Source organism: Carlito syrichta, unplaced genomic scaffold (genome assembly GCF_000164805.1).
Source record: "Carlito syrichta isolate Samal-C Ts95f unplaced genomic scaffold, Tarsius_syrichta-2.0.1 Scaffold302927, whole genome shotgun sequence".
Lineage (NCBI taxonomy): Eukaryota > Metazoa > Chordata > Mammalia > Primates > Tarsiidae > Carlito > Carlito syrichta.
Window position 1 is genome coordinate 142780 of NW_007247023.1, and position 20683 is coordinate 163462.

Here is a 20683-nt window from a genome sequence, read left to right on the forward strand (position 1 = left end):
CATTTCATTGTAAGAGACGAGTCTCTCTGCCTTCTCACACCTTGATTATGGTAGAGAAAATGATGCAAAATATAAATCAATACAAATTTATTTGATGTCAGTAAATGGATTGCAGATTGCCAGTGTTTGCAATTATAAAAGATACAGATGATAGAAGAACTTCAAAACTACAAAAATAAAAGACTGCCAAAAATGCCTTAAAAGGGAAAGGACAAAAAGTAATACATCAAGTTACTATTTACAGTGTAAAGACTCTAGATAGCCTGGAAATGGCTTCTTTATGTCATCTGCTTCATCGTTCTACCTATGAACATGAATGTGCTTACTACCCAGTTCTGAAAAGCTTCCAGAAAAGGTGCTCCCATCACTTTGTGTAACCATCTACCTATCTTTTAGATTCAGAAAAATGGTTAGGCAGATTGCAGGGATTCTATGTGCAGAAGGAAAATGGTTACCTTATTTGTTCCTGATTAGGATAATATTAGTGAAGGACATAAAAATGTTCAAAAGAAGGCTCTGGATTTGGGGGGGTCTGGAGAACAGAAAATTCAAGTAAACGTGGATAAGCAAAATGTGTGAAACTGGAAAAGAAAGCAGAGTTAGGAGAAAGATTGGCAGAGGAGAATTGTGAAGAATGCCAGAGAAGACATAATTGCTTGATGATATAAACTTTAGTATGTCTGAGAATCAGTCACCAGGGGAGCTTGTTTTTACTTTTGTTTTTGAGTTGAAGTTTCATTCTGTCACTGAAGCTGGAGTGCAGTGTCACAATCACAGCTCACCATAGCCTTGACCTCCTGGGCTCAGGAGCTCCTTCTGTCTCAGTCTCCCAAGTAGCTAGGACTACAGGCACATACTACCACACCCAGTTAACTGTTACTTTTCTGATTTTCTAGAGACAGAGTCTCATTATGTTGCCCAGATTGGTCTCAAACTCCAGAGCTCAAGCAATCCTCCTGCCTTGGCCTCCCAAAGTGCTGGGATTACAGGTGTGAGCCACTGCACCCAGCCCAAGGAGTTTATGTTTTTGTTTGTTTGTTCTTTGTGTTTGTTGTTTGTCTGTTTTTTAAATACCTGAACGATATCACCATCACCAAAGGATTCTATAGGGCCTGAGAATCTGCATGTTAACGTGCAATCTGAATGTTCGCATATAGCTGGCCCAAGCACCACACTTTGAAAAAGATGATGGTTGATGTCTTATAGAAGAAGGAAAAAATCATGACTTTGTTTTCCTTTTAGTTTTTTATTTTGAAGACGTGAGGTACAATTCAGGGTTAGGTATACAAATGTTGATTATGCGGGTATCCTTGTTGATGAGGTGTGCCCCTCCCTCCCCTAGCAGTTTCCCTCAACTGCCAATCCCATCCTCCATCCCTGGCAGTTTCCCATTACTGCCAACTCCTTTCTTTTTATTTTTTATTTTTTTGAGTTGGAGTCTCACTCTGTCGCCCAGACTGGAGTGCAGGGGCCGCTCCCCGCCACCGCAGCCTCGACCTGCGGGGCTCCGGCGATCCTTCCGCCTCAGCCTTCCAAGTAGCTGGAACTATAGGCATGCACTACCATGCCCGGCTAATTTTTTGATTTATTGTAGAGATGAGGTCTCGCCAAGTTGCCTAGGCGGGTCTGGAACCCGCGGGCTCAGGCAATACACTCACCTCAGCCTCCCAAAGGCGCGGGATTACAGGCTGAGCCACAGAGCCCAGCTGCCAATTCCTTTCTTAAAGTATAATAATAATTGTTCAAGATCTGTTTATGAGTGAGAACAAAAAATCATGACTTTTAAATAGGAAGAGGTGGAAGAAATAAATAATATTTTCCAACTGAATTTGCAATGACAGATCTTATTTCTTTTCTGAGTGAGAGTTGGTTATATTCTCTAGAATCAGACTTAAGGTGCCAAACGCAAATGAAGCATGATTTGCCATGTCATGTTTCTCTTGTTATGCAACTTTCTTTTCTCTAGCAACTTCATTTATCTGACAGTAAAACTAAAAAAAAATGGGGCAAGAAATGTTTGAGTGGACAAAACTTACTTAAACCAATCCACACACTGTACCCATAAAATAACTCCTCTGAACCTTGCTTTGAACTGAACGATTTTTGTTTTAGAAATGTCTAAAACCTTAGCTATAGGGTTTCCTAACTCATGGCAGTTAAAATCATAAGACTTGGCAAGGAGGGACGAGAGTGGGGGCTGATGCTGAAGGCACAGATACAAGAGACAGCAAGAAAGGACAACTGGCATCTAGACAAAAGAATATGAAAAGCAGGCAAAAGAACTCATTGAGAAGAAGGCACATTTTCAAAACTGATCAATAAAACCTAAGGGCCGCTATGTTCCTGCATGTTACTGAAACTGTCATTTATAATAGTGATCTCTAAGTTTTAAAATAAGTTATGTGTAGGATATTTTGTTGAAAAAGATTTATGACATTTCTGAAGTCCTTTTTCTATTTAAGATGACTAAAACTTTTAGCTCTTAAGAGAGTTAACTTTGGTTTTCCATGCAATATATTGCTGTTCATTCATTCATTTGATTTTTCAAAATGTATTTATTTATTTGCAAATTGTATATATTTATGGGATACAACATGATGTTTTGCTATATGAATACATTGTGGAATGGCTAAATAAAGCTAATTAATATGGCTACTAACTCACTTTTTTTTGTGGTGAGAACATTTAAAATCTATTCTCTTAGTAATTTTCAAGTATACAATACATCATTGTCAACTATAGTCGCCATGTTTTACCCATCTACTTAACTTACATATCCTGTCTAACTGAAATCTTGTATCACTTGAAGAATATTTTCCCCATCTCTCCCTCTGCCCCGTTCACCCCTACCCTTGCCTCTGCTCCTGCCCCTGCGCCTGCCTCCGAGTCTCCCCTACGCCCTGGTAGCCACCATTCTATTCTATGGGTTCAACTTTTTTAAAGATTCCACATCCTTGTTGTTGCAGATGACAGGATTTCCTTCCTTTGAAGGTCTGAATAGTATTCTATTGTGGATATATATCACCTTTTCTTTATTCATTCATCCATTGATGAATTCATACTGGTTTCATATCCTGGCTGTTGTGAATGATGCTGCATTGCTTACTTATGGCTTTTTGTTGTTGTTAGTATTTTCAGAGATGGGCCCTTGCTATGTTTCCCAGACAGGACTCAAACTCCTGGCCTCAAGTGATCCTCCTGCCTTGGCCTCTGAGCAGCTGAGATTACGGGCACTTCACTGTGCCCTGATGACTTTCTTAGTATGCAAGGCGTTCTGCTAAGTGCCAGGAGAAAATAGTATGGTCTTTCATAAAGCACAATTTGAGAGTCTGGAGATGTGGGCATCTAGGATTTAGAATAAAAGTCAGAGGTACAGATCTGGGTTTGGAAACCACTTGAAGTTTTAGTTGAAGCTGTAGAGTGAGGTGGAGGGGGTGGAGAAGGAGACAGGGAAATCTTAGGACAGAAGTAGGTGGTGACTCACTCTTCAATAACCAGTAAGGCTAATATTACTCTGTTGCATAGAAGATGTACATTAATCCTTCTAACAACTAGAATGGACTACAAATTGGGAAGTATGTATATAATCATGGACTAAATCTCTTTTGAAGCAGACACCTAGTCTGATGCTCCACCACTTGAATCCCCTTGCCAACCAAGAACTTGATCTAAGCGCATAATAAGACAAAAAATAAGAGTTGCTGAGAAAGACAAGCTTGACTGAGCCTCGGGCTTGTAAAGCGATTAATTAAATGTCACCACAGAGCCAATTTCAGTGCTTGAGCTTTGACTCTGATCATTAATGCTCTCACCTACTCATGATGGAAAATTTTACAAAGTAAACTGGTGCTATAAAATGTTTTGACACTTGTTAAAGAAAAGAAGTGTCTTCTAATTGTTCAGTGACTGATATAAAAACAGTACATTAAAATACACAATATGCAGTGCATTAAAATACATAAGTCAGTTATGCTTTCCAGATTTTACCATTGATGTTTGCAGGTAGAAAGGAAGCATTAAACGAGACAGAATCTTCTGAGTATGCTGTGATTCTAATGAAGCCTCATAGTAAGTTGTAGGAGCAAGAAAGGCGAATCTTGCTTAATTCATTCACCAAAATGTACTGAACATCTATGTGCAAGCCCTTTGGTAGTGATGTGGGAGATACAAAGATGAAGACTATTTAACCCTGACCTTGAGGAAGCTGATGAGTAGCTGAGGTATGCACAAACAACTGCATCAGCAGCCAAGAGGTGATTATAAAACGTCTCTGTATATCTCTTGTTCAAGCCTTTGAACAAATCATCCAAAGAAGTTTGGACTTTACATAAGAAGTAAACTGAACCCAACATGTAATTAAGTTAACAACATCTTCAAGGGTAGTATCTTTTCTTTAATATATCACTACTATTTATAGATTGCCTTTTTAACCAGAAGCACATAGCACCACAAATCTAATTAAAGCTACAAATTTATAAGAGCTTAGAAAGAATCAGTTCTAAAAGCAATTCCTACACAGCTCAGTTGTGAAAATCAAAGGTACATGGTTAAAATATTTCCTGGCCAATAGTAGGCAATCCTTACATACTAATTGAATGAATAATGAATACAGCTTAGTTTGATGTTGGTATGAACTGAGTTATATATTTATGACATGCACTAATTGCTGTCACTTGAAACTGTTAAAATTATCACATTATTTAGACAGACATAATCTGTGGACCTCTTCTTTGGAGGTAAAATGCTCCCCAACATGTATCTGAAGATCATGGATTCAGCCAGAAAGTCCAGGAGAAGACTTTTGCCAGATGACAGCCATCTGGTGACCCTTAGGTAAAATGATGTCTATGTTTTTATATCACTGCCCTTTTAACCAAGAAATCGACTTGAGAAATCATGCACTGGAGACCAGGGTTCACAGCATGTGGACCATTTGTAATTGCTAGTATGGGCCAGGGTGTTACTTTTTTTAAAAAATAAACATTTTTTAGAGCAGTTTACAGAAAAATTGAAAATTGTGGAAATAGTACAGAGTCCTCATATACCATGTGCCCAGTTTCTCCTATTATTAACATCTTATATTAATGTGGTATATTTGTTAGAATTAATGACCCAGTATCGACACACTCTCTCAAGTCCATAATTCCTTAAGGTTTTACCTAATGTCCTTTTTCTGTCTCAGGATTCCATCCTGGATGCCATACCACATTGTCATATCTCCTTAGGCTCCTCTGGGCTGTGGCAGTCTTTCAGACTTTCCTTGTTTTTCATGACCTTAACAGTCATTTTGAGGAGCACTGATCAGGTAGAATACCCCATTATAGGGATGTGTTTGATGTTTTTCTCACAGCTAGACTGTGGTTATGGGTTTTGGGAAGACAATCACAGATACCTCAGATGCCATTTTCATCATATATCAAGGACACACAGACCAACATGACTTGTCCCTCCTGCTTTTGGTTTTGAGCACCTGGTTGAGGTACTGTTTGTTAGTTTCTCCCACTGTGGAGTCATACTTTTTCCCTCTTTCCATATGTACTCTTTGGGAAGAAGTCACTGTACACAGCCCCCACATAAGGAAATGGGGAGTTACATTCTGTTTCCTTGAGGCCAGGGTATGTTCATAGACTATATATAACTTTTTCTGCTTGGAAGATTTGTCTATTCTACCCTATTTATGTAATCATTTACTTATGTCATATGAACTCTTGGATGTTTATATTTTCATTTTGGGGTTATAATCCAAATACTACTTTATTTATTTGGTTGCTTGAATTGTTCGCCATTGAGAGAGCTTTCAGTTGGCGCCTGTGTCCCACTGACATATCCTCATCACTGTACGGTTTAGCTTTTGTTTTGTTTTGTCATAGGATGGCCTTACTTTCTGGCTTTACAGGATGCTCCGGGTTCACCTTGTACATTTCTTTCCCCCAGTTCTAGAATTGTTCATGTCTCCAAGGATCTTTGGTTCCTTTTATTGGAGAATGACCTTAGGAACCAACATCTGGGCATCAGGTGTGCCTGCTGCTAGTGCGGTATTAGTGTGCTGTTTTGATATCCAGGTGGAAGCTTACCCTAGACCTCCCAGAGGTTCTCATAGGCCCATTTCTCCTTTTTTACTTTGTAAGTTCACAGTTCGCCCCTAACCCTTTTGGTAAAGCCCACTCTTTCCCTTCTTTTAGCTATTTATTATTTGCAACTACTTCTGGGCCAAAGCAGCATAAGAAAGAGCCATTAGAAAAATAAAGTCCTTCAGAAAATTGTATCTCTTAGAACTAGTCAGTTGGTATCCTCAGAGGAAATCTGATCACTACTTCTGCCTCCAGGTAAGTGTTTCAGTTCCGATGCTTTCACATGCAGCATCAAGCATTCACTCACCAGGGAAGAGGACCCTTTCTTAGTAACTAAACATTCAACTCAAAATAAATAATAAAGACATAAAACAATAAACAGTAAAACCAGCTCAAAATTGAACAATAAGAAAATTTCTAGCCAAATCAGTGGCTCAGCAATGACATCCAAACCATAAGATCTTCCTAACTTTCTGCCATGCCATCTTAGTGTGCAGACCTTGTTGTTAGGCCAGGTGCCCTCATGACCTCAAGATGCTAGGAATCACATCTAAACACAGCAAGTCTACTTCTTGCCTTTGGAGTATAAGAAGCAAATTTCTAGAATCCTCCAGGAGACCTCCTCTCATGTCTCATAGGCCCCAATTGGGTCATATGTTCACCTCTAGTCTAATCATTGGTAAATGAAATGGTATTTTCATAATTGTTTTAGATCAAATAGAAAGTATCATTAAACTTCCCTGAAGGGTAGATACTTGAGTAAATTTGGATTCTATTAACTGGGCAGAAGGGGGAAATTACTATTGGATAGGCAACCAAAAATGTCTAGCAGGGCAGGTAAAGCATTATTCCCTTACAATCCTGATCAAGTTGGTTCCATTGTTACACACACACACACACACACACACACACACACACACACTCAGAGTCATTATACTTCTCTATAACCCAGGATCCTTGAAAACAGAGTCTGAGAAAGGCTTACACGAAGGTCGTTTATTTGGGGATTAATCTCAAAAGCAGAAATGGGAAGCTGGGGAAATGAAACAGAGAAGAGGGAAAGCCAGTCAAAGGAGAGATTATGATTTGGCCACTGCTGTGGGCAACTGATTCCTGCTGGGACACTTTGAGAAGCCGAATAAAAATCATCTCAAAACTGCCCACCATGGGATAAAAAGGAGGAGGCCTTAACTTATTAACCTTAATTCCCAAATGAATAAAGGTGGCCCCTGGGAATTCATTTACCCCGACCCCCCCCCCCCACCTCCATGCTAAATAATTGTGAGTTCTGAGCAGGCAACCACATGTCAGCATCCCAGAAGCCCCAGGACAGGAAGCCAGAAGCAGCCCTAGGCTGAGGACAGGTGCTCTCAAATGGTACCTCTGTGCAGTTGGCCAAAGCCTGTCTGGAAATGGTGGCCACAGCAGTGGTTGGATAAGAGGTGGAGCTGGAGGATGTGAGAAAGGTGCAAGAGAGGTGCCTGATACATGGCATTTATCCTGATTATAGTTATTACCATGTGTGGGACTACTTTATATGAGTCTCCACCTGAGTGCAAGCTTTATCAGGACAGAAACTGTGTGTCTGGGTTACTATTTCTGTCCCTGTCCCCAGCACAGAGGCTGCCACATTGTAGATGCTCACTAGAAATATATTGAATGGCTGGACGGATGAATGGATGTCACAAAATGAGGAAAAAAGGAATCTAATCCCCAGACACACGATTTCAAAGAGAAAGTGGTCAGTGATAAACTACAAAATCAGTCCAATCTCACCCAGGTAAAGCCCTAAATCATCTGGGATGCTCCAAGTTCCTGAGATCTGTGAGGGACCGGGTTAAGAACAGGCTAAGTCAGGAAATACACTATGGCAGCTCACTACAGATCCCAGCTAGTGCTTGGTTTTGAGAAAACCGAATGGAAAGCATCCCTTCCAGCCTCATTCCTGTGAGCATTTTGTGTAGTTCTGAAGGAAACACACAAGTTCTCATTCAGGTGCGTTTTCTATGGAGTAGCTCCTAGTATCTGCTAGGATATTGGGAGGCCAGTTCCTGAGGGTTCCTCAGTGTCCGCCTGCCCCACTGAGGTGCCATGGACTGTGGCACATGACCTCCGCACCAGGTCTGGCTTGTTGTACGGCCATAGTCTCAGGGAGTACCCTTGCCAACTCGGGAATGGGAGCAGTGTCAGATATGTGCAGTGCCTCAAAAGTGTGCCAGAGTGGCACAACTGCCATCTCAGGACTCCTAGCATTCACTTACAACTTCCTGCAGGAGCCACTGAGACTCTAGGTCTGGTTTATGAGGGCAGCATGTTGCACCCCTTGATGAAGGCAGGCCCACCCAAGTTTTTGAAGCAGACTTCCACCTGGCATTTAAGTATCTGAGCTCCCTAGCCTAACCCAATGTTCTACCGAGCTCAATGTTCTCAGGTGGATTTTGTTTGGCCTGCATAGTTTTATATATTATGAATTATTTCAGAATTAAGAATTTCACATAAGCATTCAAACTTTTGGCTTGTTTTGAAAAACTGAGAGGATTGGATACCACTGGTGCCCCTGTTGCCACTTGAATGGTGTTCAGTTGTGGTTGCCCTTGGAAAGGGAATGGGCACTCCAGTTTTGCAGTGGATTGACATCTGCACCGTGCCCAGTTCACTTCACATGTGACATCACTACCTGGCCCCTGAAAGCACCAGGGTTTGTGCCTACTGACTGGGGATTCAAGGGCACTTACCACTCTTGTAACTTTTTGCCCAATCCCTGAAAACATGGTACTTAAAGCCCCCACAGTTTAAAGGAAAAATTGTTAATGGATTTGCGGTGTTGAATTAGTCCAAACAGGGTACTAATACTAAATCTGTGTTCAGGTCTAAGATGAAAAGTCTGACACACAGAAGGTCACCAACTGATGTTAGTGAAGACCCGCCTTTGCCTCCCCCTGAATGAGGCTTTTTTTCCATGTAAGCTTTTTATAACAATTTATAAACAAATGGACTTAAAGAAAATCCAACCAAGAAAACTCACAATGTACACAGAAAATAAATTAGGATATGTTTCCTAATTTATTCTAAATATATTTATTCATTGTGTACCGTTTGGACCAAGCAACAGCCTAGGCATTGATTTGCTTAAACAATGACTTATATTTAATAGCACAAGGGATAATCAATTGAAAAAAAGCAAGTCATAAAGCAGTAAGTGCATTAAGATCATGTGTGTGTGTGTGTGTGTGTGTGTGTGTGTGTGTGTGTGTTTGTATTTCTGATAGTTTCTGAAAACATGGAACAGTTAGAGGCAAATACATACCTATACTCAAAATGTTTTAACATATATTTATACATTATATGTTAATGTATTTTATAATATATGCATTTATTTGTACATTTATATGAAGTATATCAGTATGTATGTGTTCATTTATATAAAGATTCAAGAGTTATTCACCAAGATGCCAAATAATGGTTCTTAATGTATGTAAAGATTATGTCTGACCTTTTTCTTCCTTTTTTATCTATATTTAAATCAACTTTTTTCTGTAATGTACCTATACATTTTAAGTTATTTTAAAAGAAAATGATTCATAAAAGTTGGTAATTGCTTCAAAAATGCTAAAAATACTGAACTTTGAAGAGGAAGTACCCTACAAATAAATCTCCTAGATTGTGATATTTTTGAACAAGTCAGATACCAGTAGCAAACAGGGCAAGGTTTGTCCTTAGGAATGGCAGATCCTGGATCTAGAAATATGTGCCAGGTACACCAAGGGTCTAGTGGATGGTCAGAGATGGGCAGAAACTACTGTAGTTCTTGGAAGAGCATCTATGTGGCAGACCATGATTTTAAAACATGGCCATAAGAGACAAATGAAGGTCATCCAATAGAATATGTGACTCTAAAGATATCCTACACAAGGAAATGAGGGTACCAAACAGTATGAGTATGCATGGCACCAGGTCGAGCAAACTGAGAGGGAATTAAAAACATTCATTACGTGCATGAAATGCTCCAATTACTAAAGTATGCAATATTTTTATGCATCGCAACCAGGAAACTGAGGTCCAGAGAGGCAAGGAAAACTGGCATTTGGCAAACGCTCACTCCTTGTCATATGTTGTACAATGTGTTTCACAGAAGTTATGAAAATTGCCAAGGTCACACAAGTAGCGAGTGGAAGAGTTACAATTCAAGTCTCATTTTCTGGTTTCACGTCCAGTACTTCTTCTACTGACTCTACTGCCCTTCTTCTGACTCTATACCATGAAGCATCGTCTCAGGAATCCATTCGGCCCTAGAGCATGAAGTGTCTCCTTTCCAGCTGCTCTTTGATGAGACTGGCACTGGCACTGCCTCTCAGGGAGAAGAACTTGCTGAGGGCAGTGGCAGTGTAGACCCATCAGCACAAATACTGTTTTCATCAAGCTACCCACTGGGGTCTACACAATTTTTGGCGACTCTAATTTCCAACAATTTATTGCAATTTTATTTTATGCAATAAAATGAAACCATAGTAAAAAGACATCTTTCCTACTTCCAAAAGAAACAATGAATTTAGGAATGAGAAAGGGAGGACACAGACTGTCCCTCTCTGGAGTGAATTTCTTCAAGTTGTCATATAGCTCTCGGCATTAGTGGCTCTGGCGTGAGCACCATTATGTGTTGGTCTAGGTGAGTGGTCATGTGCTGAGGGGGGTGGGGGGAGTCAATGTTTCAGGCAGGGCTTTCCCTCCAAAAGGTCTACACTCTGGCTGTGGGGATAGGGCATCGTCAGAAAAAAGGCAGCACAGCAACAGAGGGCACAAATGCAGAGTGTCAGATAAGTTCAGGGAAGGAAAGGTATCTCTTTGCTGGAAGACACACTCTTCCACAAGCCAAACCTGGCTCCATAGGTTGTTGGAGGCCTAAACCCCCCCAATCAGTTTTTAAAATAATACTTTATTGGCCTGCCATGAAGTCTACTGTTACTGAGATATTAAGCAAGCTTACACTATGTAATAAAAAAAAAATTCTGCTTTTAATTGATTTTTTAACTAGTCACTTATTTTAAATTTTCTTAGGGTCTTATCCACCCTTCCTTCCTTCCTTCCTTCCTTCCTTCTTTCCAACCATCCACCCACCCATCCATCCATTCACCCACTTCAATATGCCATACACTGAGCTAGACACTGAGAATCCAAAGACTAGGAAGCCTGGCTTCTGCCTTCAGAGCACACTCTACCTGGGAACCGCACTGCACCCTCTTTCTGAATCTGTTTGGCTACCACACCTGGAATATAAATGCCTCCTAGACAGAAAGATAAACTCTCTAAACGGGTTAAGTATCCCAAGCATGCATTATATCAGTGGCTCTCAAATTGCACTGATTCTAATGAAAATCAACTGGGTCCTTGTTAAAATGCAGATTCTGATACAGGTTTGGCCAAGATGCTGCATTTCTAATCAGCTCCCAGGTGATGCTGATGTTGCTATTTGTCTTTGGACCACACTTCAAAGGGCAAAGTTTTATAGTACATCAAGATGATGTTGAAGTCTGGACTTTTGGACGCCAGAAAATGTTACACTCCTTAAATTCAAGGGTAAATATGCCATCACCAAATTCACTTTTCTTTTCCCACTTTAGGGAAACAGCTTCACAGAAAAATTTTAGCCTTTAACTCACACATCCCCTTCCAAAAACTGAGGGTTTAGTCCACATTTTTTCTGTTTCCCAGATCTTCAATCTTCTCTCAAGAAAGGCAAAATGTGGCTTCAGAAATCTACTAAGAGTTAAGCACACTTCAGAACAAGGAGTGCTAATTACCCTAAGCCTGCCAGGTTGCATTAGGAATCCATCATGATCATGTTTGCCGCCTGTTGCAGACCTGCAGGGGCACCTGGAATTAATTCTGATGGCTACAAGCTATAGGGTACCTAAGAACTTGGGGGTGATTAAGAATGAATTACTAAACTTTCATTTAAACAGTCCCAGGAAGAAAATGGGGACAGATGCCAGATAGGTTTACATTACTTCTGAAACTTAGCTAGGCTCATTTATTTTCTGGCAATGCTTCTTTTCTTCTATAATTTCAGTGGGGCTGGTCCTTTGGGGTCACAGTTGCACAGTCTTAATGACACTTCTGTAAGTAATGGGAAATCTTTGAATATCATTTTTTGCATGAGAAAGTAAATTGGTAATTATCCCCACTGTTTGGTCCTGGCACATACTGTATTTTTCTTAATAAAAGATGATTTCCTAGCATCACCTTATTAACATTTCTGTATATTTCAAAACAAATGTTACATGATACTGTTTATAAACTCTGGACTGGTATGCAGTTTCTAGTTCAATTACAAAAGACCTATGACAGTTTGTTTCATGGCCACACAGGGTGCCAACATCCATCAGATCTCAAAATCATTGGAAATACGCCCACCCCATGCCCCCCAAATGCTTACATATGTGCCTCTTTTGGGTAAAATAAGTACTCTTCTTCTGTGGAGTGTCTCCTTGCCTTAGTCACAAGACTATACGGTATGTCATGTTTAATGGTGAAAATAAAGGTGAGCCTAACAATAATTTTTTTTTAAATCACATTTAGGTGGGATACTATAAGAAAGAAAGTTCTCAGAGGATTAAAAAACTCGTGTCATTAAGTCACTTTACACTAATAAGCACTGCAGGGCTCTCAATGCACATCCCCAGTTGAGAAGATGCTTTTGGTTAGGGCACACCAGGTTAGGATATGAATCATAGAATGCTATTCCAAGTCTATTACAGAATCCATGTATGATATAAACCAGAAAAGGCTGCATTTTCACCTCTGTGACTCATGCTTTGCAGCCTTTGGCTTCAAGAGGAGGCTTAGAATCAGGATGACATCTGACTCAGGCCAAGTGAACTTCCAGCCAAGAGAAACAGAAGCATCAACTCCCCAGCAGAAAGCAGGATGCACGGAGCTTCATACTTATATTAGGTAGAATTATGTAACCTGGCAATGGTTGAGACTCTGGGCTGGAGGGCTTGTGCTTTTTTTATTTTTCTGGTGTAAATATTTGAGCTTCTCCATAACATTAGATTTAGAACCGACTTTCCTGAAATGAAATTTTAAAACAAATGGACAGCCAAACACTGCATGGAATTTCTAAATGCCAATAGGTTTGTTTCCATTACAGGACATGCAGTTTTTAACCTCTCTTGCTTTTCACGGTGTTACCACTTCCAATATTTCTAAGGTCACTGGACCATGGGGCTCTGGTTCTTGATTAACAAGGAAGGCACCAAGCACATACTAGGAATATTTGCCTATTAGCTGAACTTTTGACTTGAACACTGCCTGTTAGGAGATGTTATAAAAATTATTTTTATTTTGCTATCATTTGGTTTTGAACACTTTTTTTTTTTCTGAGTCGGAGTCTCACTCTGTTGCCCAGGCTGGAGTGCAGTGGCACACTCACAGCCACTGCTTCAACTTGCTGGGCTCAGGTGATCCTTCCATCTCAACCTTCCAAGTAACTGCTAGAATCACAGGCATATGCCACTATGCCTGGCTAATTTTTTATTTATTTTCTCGCCAAGTTGCCCAGGCTGATCTGGAACCCCTGGACTCAGGCAACCCTTTCGCCTCGGTCTCCCAAAGTGCTGGGATTAAAAGCATGAGCCACCACGCCAGTCTTGCTTTTTGACTCTCGTTTACCTGGGTTTCTCAAATCAGTTCCCTGTAGACATACTGTCTCTATTCTTTCTTCTTTCCAACTAAGATCTTTAATGGCTTCAGAAGTGCCCAGGGCTGAAACCCAACCTAAGCAGGTAATTATCAGAACTTTATACAAAGAGAAGGCAGTGTGCTTATGTTCTACATGTGTACATGAGTTGTCATTGGCATGTATTCAATTAAAGTGAAGACGATTTATAGTAGACAACTGTTTTGGGGTTGTTGGACATCCATTCCATCTTCTTAGTCTAATAGCACCCCAGTGTTTTGAAGGATAAACTATTTCTATTTTTTTTTTTTTGAGTTGGAGTCTCACTCTCGCCCAGGCTGGAGTGCAGTGGCATGCTTATGGCTCCGGCGATCCTTCCGTCTCAGTCTTCCAAGTAGCCAGAACTATGGGCACACACTACCACACCCGGCTAATTTTTTATTTTTATTGTAGAGACGGGGTCTCGCCAAGTTGCCCCGGGGTTGGTCTCAAACCCGCGGACTCAGGCAATCCACTCGCCTTGGCCTCCCAAAGTGCTGGGATTGCAGGCTGAGCCACCGAGCCCGGCCAGGATAAACTATTCCTACCCTGTTAGATATAGTCTGTTAGGATCCCCAGACAGGAGCCAGGCATGTGACTAAAGCCATGCAGTCAACTTCAGGAATTTTACAGGAACTCCAAGAAAGGTGGATTCTTCTTTCTCGAAAGGGTGTGATTTTGGAAAGACCTTTTCACTTTTAAAGGCAGAGTTTGGAGCTGCTGGGGCTGCCACACGGAGAACAGGAATGGGATTAACCTAACAAAGGGCAGAGTATTATATCCTGGTTAAGTATTATGACCTGGTAAGAGTTTGCATCAAGCTGTGTTCAAAAACAGACCTCTTCCTTTTTTTTTGTTTTAAACCTCTGAAATTTACAAGAAGCAATTAGTCCCTTTTCTGCCTAAGTTAATTTGTGCCAGGATTTTTTTTTTTTTAGTTGGGGTCTCACTGTGTCACTCAGGCTGGAGTGCAGTGGCACAATAGCAGCTCACTGCAGCCTCGACCTTCTGGGCTCAGGCTGGGCTCAGGCGATTCTCCCTCCTCAGTCTCCTGAGTAGCTGGGACTACAGGAGCATGCCACCACGCCCAGATAATTTATTTTTATTTTTATTTTTTGTAGAGAGAATTTCTCACTATATTGCCCAAACTGGTCTCAAACTCCCAGACTCAAGCAATCCTCATGCCTTGGTCTCCTTAATTGCTGGGATTACAGGCATGAGCCACCGTGTACAGTCAGGAATTCTATTATTTGTTATAGAAATCCAGAATTGTCATATTTTTCTACCAAGTGTTAAAAATTATTTGTTTTTCCATTTGCTATTTCTAATGAAATTTTAGTGAGCCATTTCATGAAAGACAAAAGTATAGTGAACATTTTGAATTTAGACATAATCCCATTTTCATTCTTTCCACAATTTTCGTTCTTTTATTTCTCTAAGCAGGTTTTTTTTTTGGTCAAGAATAACTCATAAGCATGACAAGTTGATAAGATTTTCATTTTTTCTATGTCTGAACATATTTCCTTGTATGCAAAAATTGTCAAATTAAGGCAACAAACAAACACACATAGGACCTAGATGATTTAAAATTTGATAAATAAGACAACGAAATTTGGTTGCATTTATTTTCAATGGCAAATAATAATGATAACAACAATAATAGCGAGCATTTATCGACTGCTTTCTGTATGAGGAGCACTAGACAAAGTGTTTTACACAAACTAAGTCATTCTATCCTCAAAACTATCTAACTGGTAGGCGGTGGTGAGCTGGTAAACCAGCTCCAGGAGATGGAGAGGGAACGCTGATTGTCAGAGTTTACTGATTTCTATGGTATAAACACTGCCACCTTGGCTGATTTCAAGCAACAAAGGGTTATACACTGGTTTGCAACATTCTAACATATTTCACAATCAGCTCTTGGGAGCAGGTAAAATAGACCCCAGTATGTCACTAGAAGACCCTGAATCAGAGAGAGGCTACAAGGCTTACCCACATCCAGTGCTTCCAAAACTTGGGTTTGTACTACTCTGGAACACAAGGTCTTGACCTCTTTTTTTCTTTCTAATCATAAGGCAGGTTTCCACTACGTTTAAAGAGCACTTATGTTTTCTATATTTTGCAAGTAAAGAATAAGAATCTATATTAGATTGACAGTAGTTGATATCTGCCTGGGAAAGCGGGGGCACACCTCATCAACAAGGGTACCTGCACAGTGAATATTTGTATACATAACCCTGAATTGTATACATAACCACAATTTAAAAAAAGATTCTATATTAAATATCCCACTTGTCAATCTCTTTGGTTAGCAGATACTAAGCTCTTCTGCTGCAGAATGTTTTAAAGATAACCTTGTTGGGTGCATGTCTGGGAATGGTAACAAAAATGGAAGAAATGATCAAAAAGGATAAAACATCAATTAAGAGTGATCTATCAGCATATTTCAGCCCTAAACCCTGTCCTAATTCATTGTCATGTTTCTTAATCTTACTACAATACTTTCTAAGCGGTTCAGGAAATTTATGGGTAGGTTTTGAGTCCATGGAAAATGCTGATCTATAATTATCATGGATTTAAAATCTTTATATATGTGTGTGTGCGCGCGCATGTATGTATGTGTGTGCATAAATGCCAACTATTCCCATACTATAGAAAATTAAGTAAATTGTAACTGATAATATGTTAACTTATTTCCTTTCATCACTAATGCAGGCTTGACTACAAAGTCTTTCTTGGCTCACAAGCAGAGGATTTTGCATATACTGTTTATTATTTCATTCCAAACCCAAAAGCCGCAACAAAGTAAAATTGATAACAATTGTAAACATTAGACATCTTTGAACAGCAGAACTCTCAAAGTTCACTAGATAATAGGCAGGAAAGTACTTTGGAAAATTTAAGGCATGACATCAATGTGAGGAATTATTATCGGAAAAAAAACTCAAAGCTTAAATTTCTCAACAGCTCAGTTTATGCACATTATTTTCAACTATGAGTATATAACAAATAAAGCAGCAACTTCCCTGCTAAACACACACTTAGTAGAAGAGCTAATGACTAATCTGGCTCTGGGAGCTATATAACTTGTGTGTATTTTTAAAAGCATCAGTTTGGTTTTTAAGAAACTTGAGGCTGGGCATGGTGTCTCATGCCTGTAATCCCAGCACTTTGAGAGGCAGAGGTGGGAAGATTGGTTGAGCCCAGGAGTCTGAGACCAGCCTGGGCAACATAATGACTGAGACCGCATTCTACAAAATCAATAAACAAATAAATAAAAATTAGCCGGGCATGTTGGCATGCGCCTGTAGTTCCAGTAGTGGGGGGGCTGAGATGGGAGGATCACTTGAGCCCAGGAGGTCAAGTAGTGGTGAGCCATCATGGTGCCACTGCACTCTAGCCTGGGTGACAGAGTGAGACCCTGTCTCAAAAAAAAAAAGTAACGTGATCACCCCTAAATCCCCTACCAAACGTATTAAGGAAAAAAATTCTTTGTAGGAAATAAGACAAAAATTTATATGTGAATATATATCAATCCTTGTGTTTTAAAAACTTCATACCATTAAGAAATTATTATTATAAACCTTATTTAGGCAGGATAATGGTATGGAGCTAGAGTTTATAAAAGAGTACTTACATGTTGGGGTTTCATTAAAAGCTTTTACAGGTGAAATAATATGATGCCTGAGATCTGAGTCAAAATATCTGGGAAAGAGGGGTTGAGGCATAGATGAAATGAGACCCACCCTTTTTTTTAGACCTGCCCTGTTTTTGACAACATTCGAAGCTGTGCTGAGGGTACAAGGAAGGATTCTATATATGTTTCAAACTTTCTATAATAAACGTTTAAGAAAACCCACCTCATATCAACATCTGAAGCATTTTAGAATATTTCTAAGGGCTGAACACAACAACATGGGGAGAATTCATTGCCAAAATACCCATGCTTACTGATATCACAGTCTACTCTTGCACTGCTTCATTGCTGCCAGAATGATGTTTTGAAACATTCAGTTAGTTTGTGGAATTCCCTTGTCCAAATACCTCTTTTGAGTTTCTATTACTTAAAGAATACTGTTTGGAATTTTTCCTTTTGTGACAGTGGCCTTCTTCTCTTACAGAAATTTCCTGTGTAGTGTGATATTTCCTGCTCCCATGTTTTCATGTCCTGTAAGACTGTGAGATTCAGGAGGACAGATCATGTCTTTAGCTTTCTATCTTGAGTGCTTGACACATTGTTCAGCATATGGTAGATACTCAATACATTTTTGGTGAGTAAAATACAAACAGATTATATAAAAGTAAATGTTTAGACCAATGAAACTATAACAGGTAATTACTGTGGCCAGTTTGTACTTAAAAGCTTTTTATTTCTGTTTTAACCCTTCTAAGTAATGCATGATATTTATTTATAATCAAAATTAATGTGGAACCGATACTTATGCTAACAAAAATATGCTTTAATTGAAAAACAGGTGAATAAATGTGTGTACTTTTTTTGGTACTCTTAAATATGCACACTTAAAGCAAATCTAGCTGTTATGAATATGTTATCTTTAACAGATAATATTTTGGTAATACTTTCAGTGCAATGTTGGTTGTTTCAGTATAACAATTATAATCATAAAAATCATAATCAACTTGGGTGGTTTTCTATAAGCAATAAAAGCAAAAATAGATAAATTGGACTTCATCACAATGAAAAACTTGTTCATCAAAGGACGCTACCAACAGAGTGAAAAGAATGGAAGAAAATATTTGCAAATCGTATTTCTGACAAGGGTCTAGTATCCAGAAAAAATAAAAATCTCCCATAAATCAATAACAAAAAGACAAAGAACCCAGTTAAAAAATTTTCACAGGATGTGAATAGAACTAGATAATCTAATGCCAACAAGTACATGGAAAGATATTCAATGTCATTAATCATTAGGGAAATGCAAGTCAAAACCACAATAAAATACTGCTTCACACTCACTTAGGATGGCTATAATTTAAAAAATGGAATATAACAAGTGTTGAGGATGTGCAGAAATTGAAACCACATATGTTGCTGGTGGGAATGTAAAGTGGTATAACCACTGTCCACAACATTTGGCATTGCTTGAATAAGTTAAACACTGGATTACCATATGGCCTACCAATTCCATTTCTAGGTATACAAACGAAAGAATGGAAGACAAGAGTTCAAACAGACACTTGTACTCAAATGTTTATAGAACTATTCACAATAGACAAAAGGAAGAAACAACCTAGATAATCTATTATTTGGTGACTAGATAAGCAAAATTCTGTATATCATACTATGGAATATTATTCAGTCCTAATAATGTGTGATTTGTGATTTATGATACAAATGGATGAATCTTGAAATCCTTATGCTAAGAGAAAAAAGCCAGAACAATAGGTAACATATTATATAATTCCATTTGTAAAAAATATCCAGAATAAGAAAATCCATAGATACTGAATGCAGATTGGTAGTTATCAGAGACTGGGGGGAGGTAAGGGGTGACTGACTGCTTCATGGGCTTTGTTTTTGGGGTGACAAAATATCCTTGGAACTACATAGTGATGATAGTTTTGCAACATTGTTACTAAATGTTACTGAATTTATACTTTGAAATGATGTTTTATGTTAAGTGTATTTTACCAAAATACAACAACAACAAAAAAAGAGAAGCTTTCTAAATCCAAATTCCAGAGATTCTATTGTGAGGCACCAGCTATGGGGCTTAGGAGCACGTAGTTTTAACAAGTATCAAGGTTATATGATGCAGATGGTCTTGGGATTAAACTTTGAGAAACAATGATGTACTGTTTCTATGGGTATTTAAATTACTTCCATGGTAAAAAGCCTCATACCATATAAATTAGCAAGGTAAATATCTCAGAGGCATCACACAGTATTACCCTTCACTCTAAATGACACTTTTCCAGGGCCTGCTTACATAAGCATACTTTCAGTCTCTCCACTCAAGACTCTTCTTCCTGTGACATCTGGAGTCACAATTCTGTTCCCTGATCATGGTTAATCTCTCCTATGCCCTTGATTGCATTTTTTCCTTTCCTTCATGTTTTCAACACTTTTTCTTTTTACCACTTCCTTCCTTGCAGCCTAAAATCATACATTCATTTCTGCATCCGAATAGAAATGGTTATATATGTGTATGCTACATATGTTCAGGTCCATATGAGGGGGTGAATCCCCCCCAAAATGAAATTATTTTTTGGAGGGCAGGCCCCTTGTAATACAGGCCTCCCACGACAGGTACGTGTTCTAGGAGCCCATCGGCATGAGTGTACATGCTAGTATTGTTGGAAGAAGCTGCGTTTGGCTTCAATGAATTTTTTTTTTTTTTTTGGTCCTTCTTTAGTACTTTTGCCCATTTCATGATGGGTGATTTATGAGCACATCTGCCCACACTGTGCTGAGTGTTCTGCAGTTTTTGATTAAAAAAAAAAAAAACAACAGCATGACACCTGTGCCTCACCCTTGCTTTTCACCTGATCTTGCCCCAAGTGACTTTCTTTTGTTTCTCCAGATGAAGAAAAGTCCTCAGAGGGAAATGTTTTTGCCTATGTGGAAGAGGTGTAACAAAAGAGAGAAGCATTAAAAGGAATCAAGATTGATGAGTTCAAAAACTGTTTTGAGCGGTGGAGAAGCATCTTGATAGGTGCATTGCATCAAAGGGTACTTTGAAGGTGACTGAAGTTTAAACATGTAAGAATAAACACACATTTTTAAAATAAATTCCAGTTTTTTGAGGTCCAGTTTTTTGTATATTGGCAAGATCTTGGAAAAGCCAGTGGATGTTTTCTTTCTCAGTTTTTTTCTCTGCCTTTCCCCTCCCTCCTACCCTGTCACTGAATCCTCGGAGCAACCCTATGAGAC

The 20683-nt window shown here is 39.2% G+C and overlaps 1 long non-coding RNA gene across 1 annotated transcript in view; it reads left to right on the forward strand.

Annotated features, from left to right (window-relative positions):
- Positions 1 to 20420, forward strand: part of LOC110595572 — a 47931-nt gene extending 27511 nt beyond the window's left edge. Inside the window, exons 2-3 of the long non-coding RNA XR_002481925.1 lie at positions 17910 to 18059; positions 20334 to 20420. This is a non-coding gene — a long non-coding RNA (uncharacterized LOC110595572). The remainder of the gene's footprint in view (positions 1 to 17909; positions 18060 to 20333) is intronic.
- The last annotated feature ends 263 nt before the right edge of the window (positions 20421 to 20683 follow it).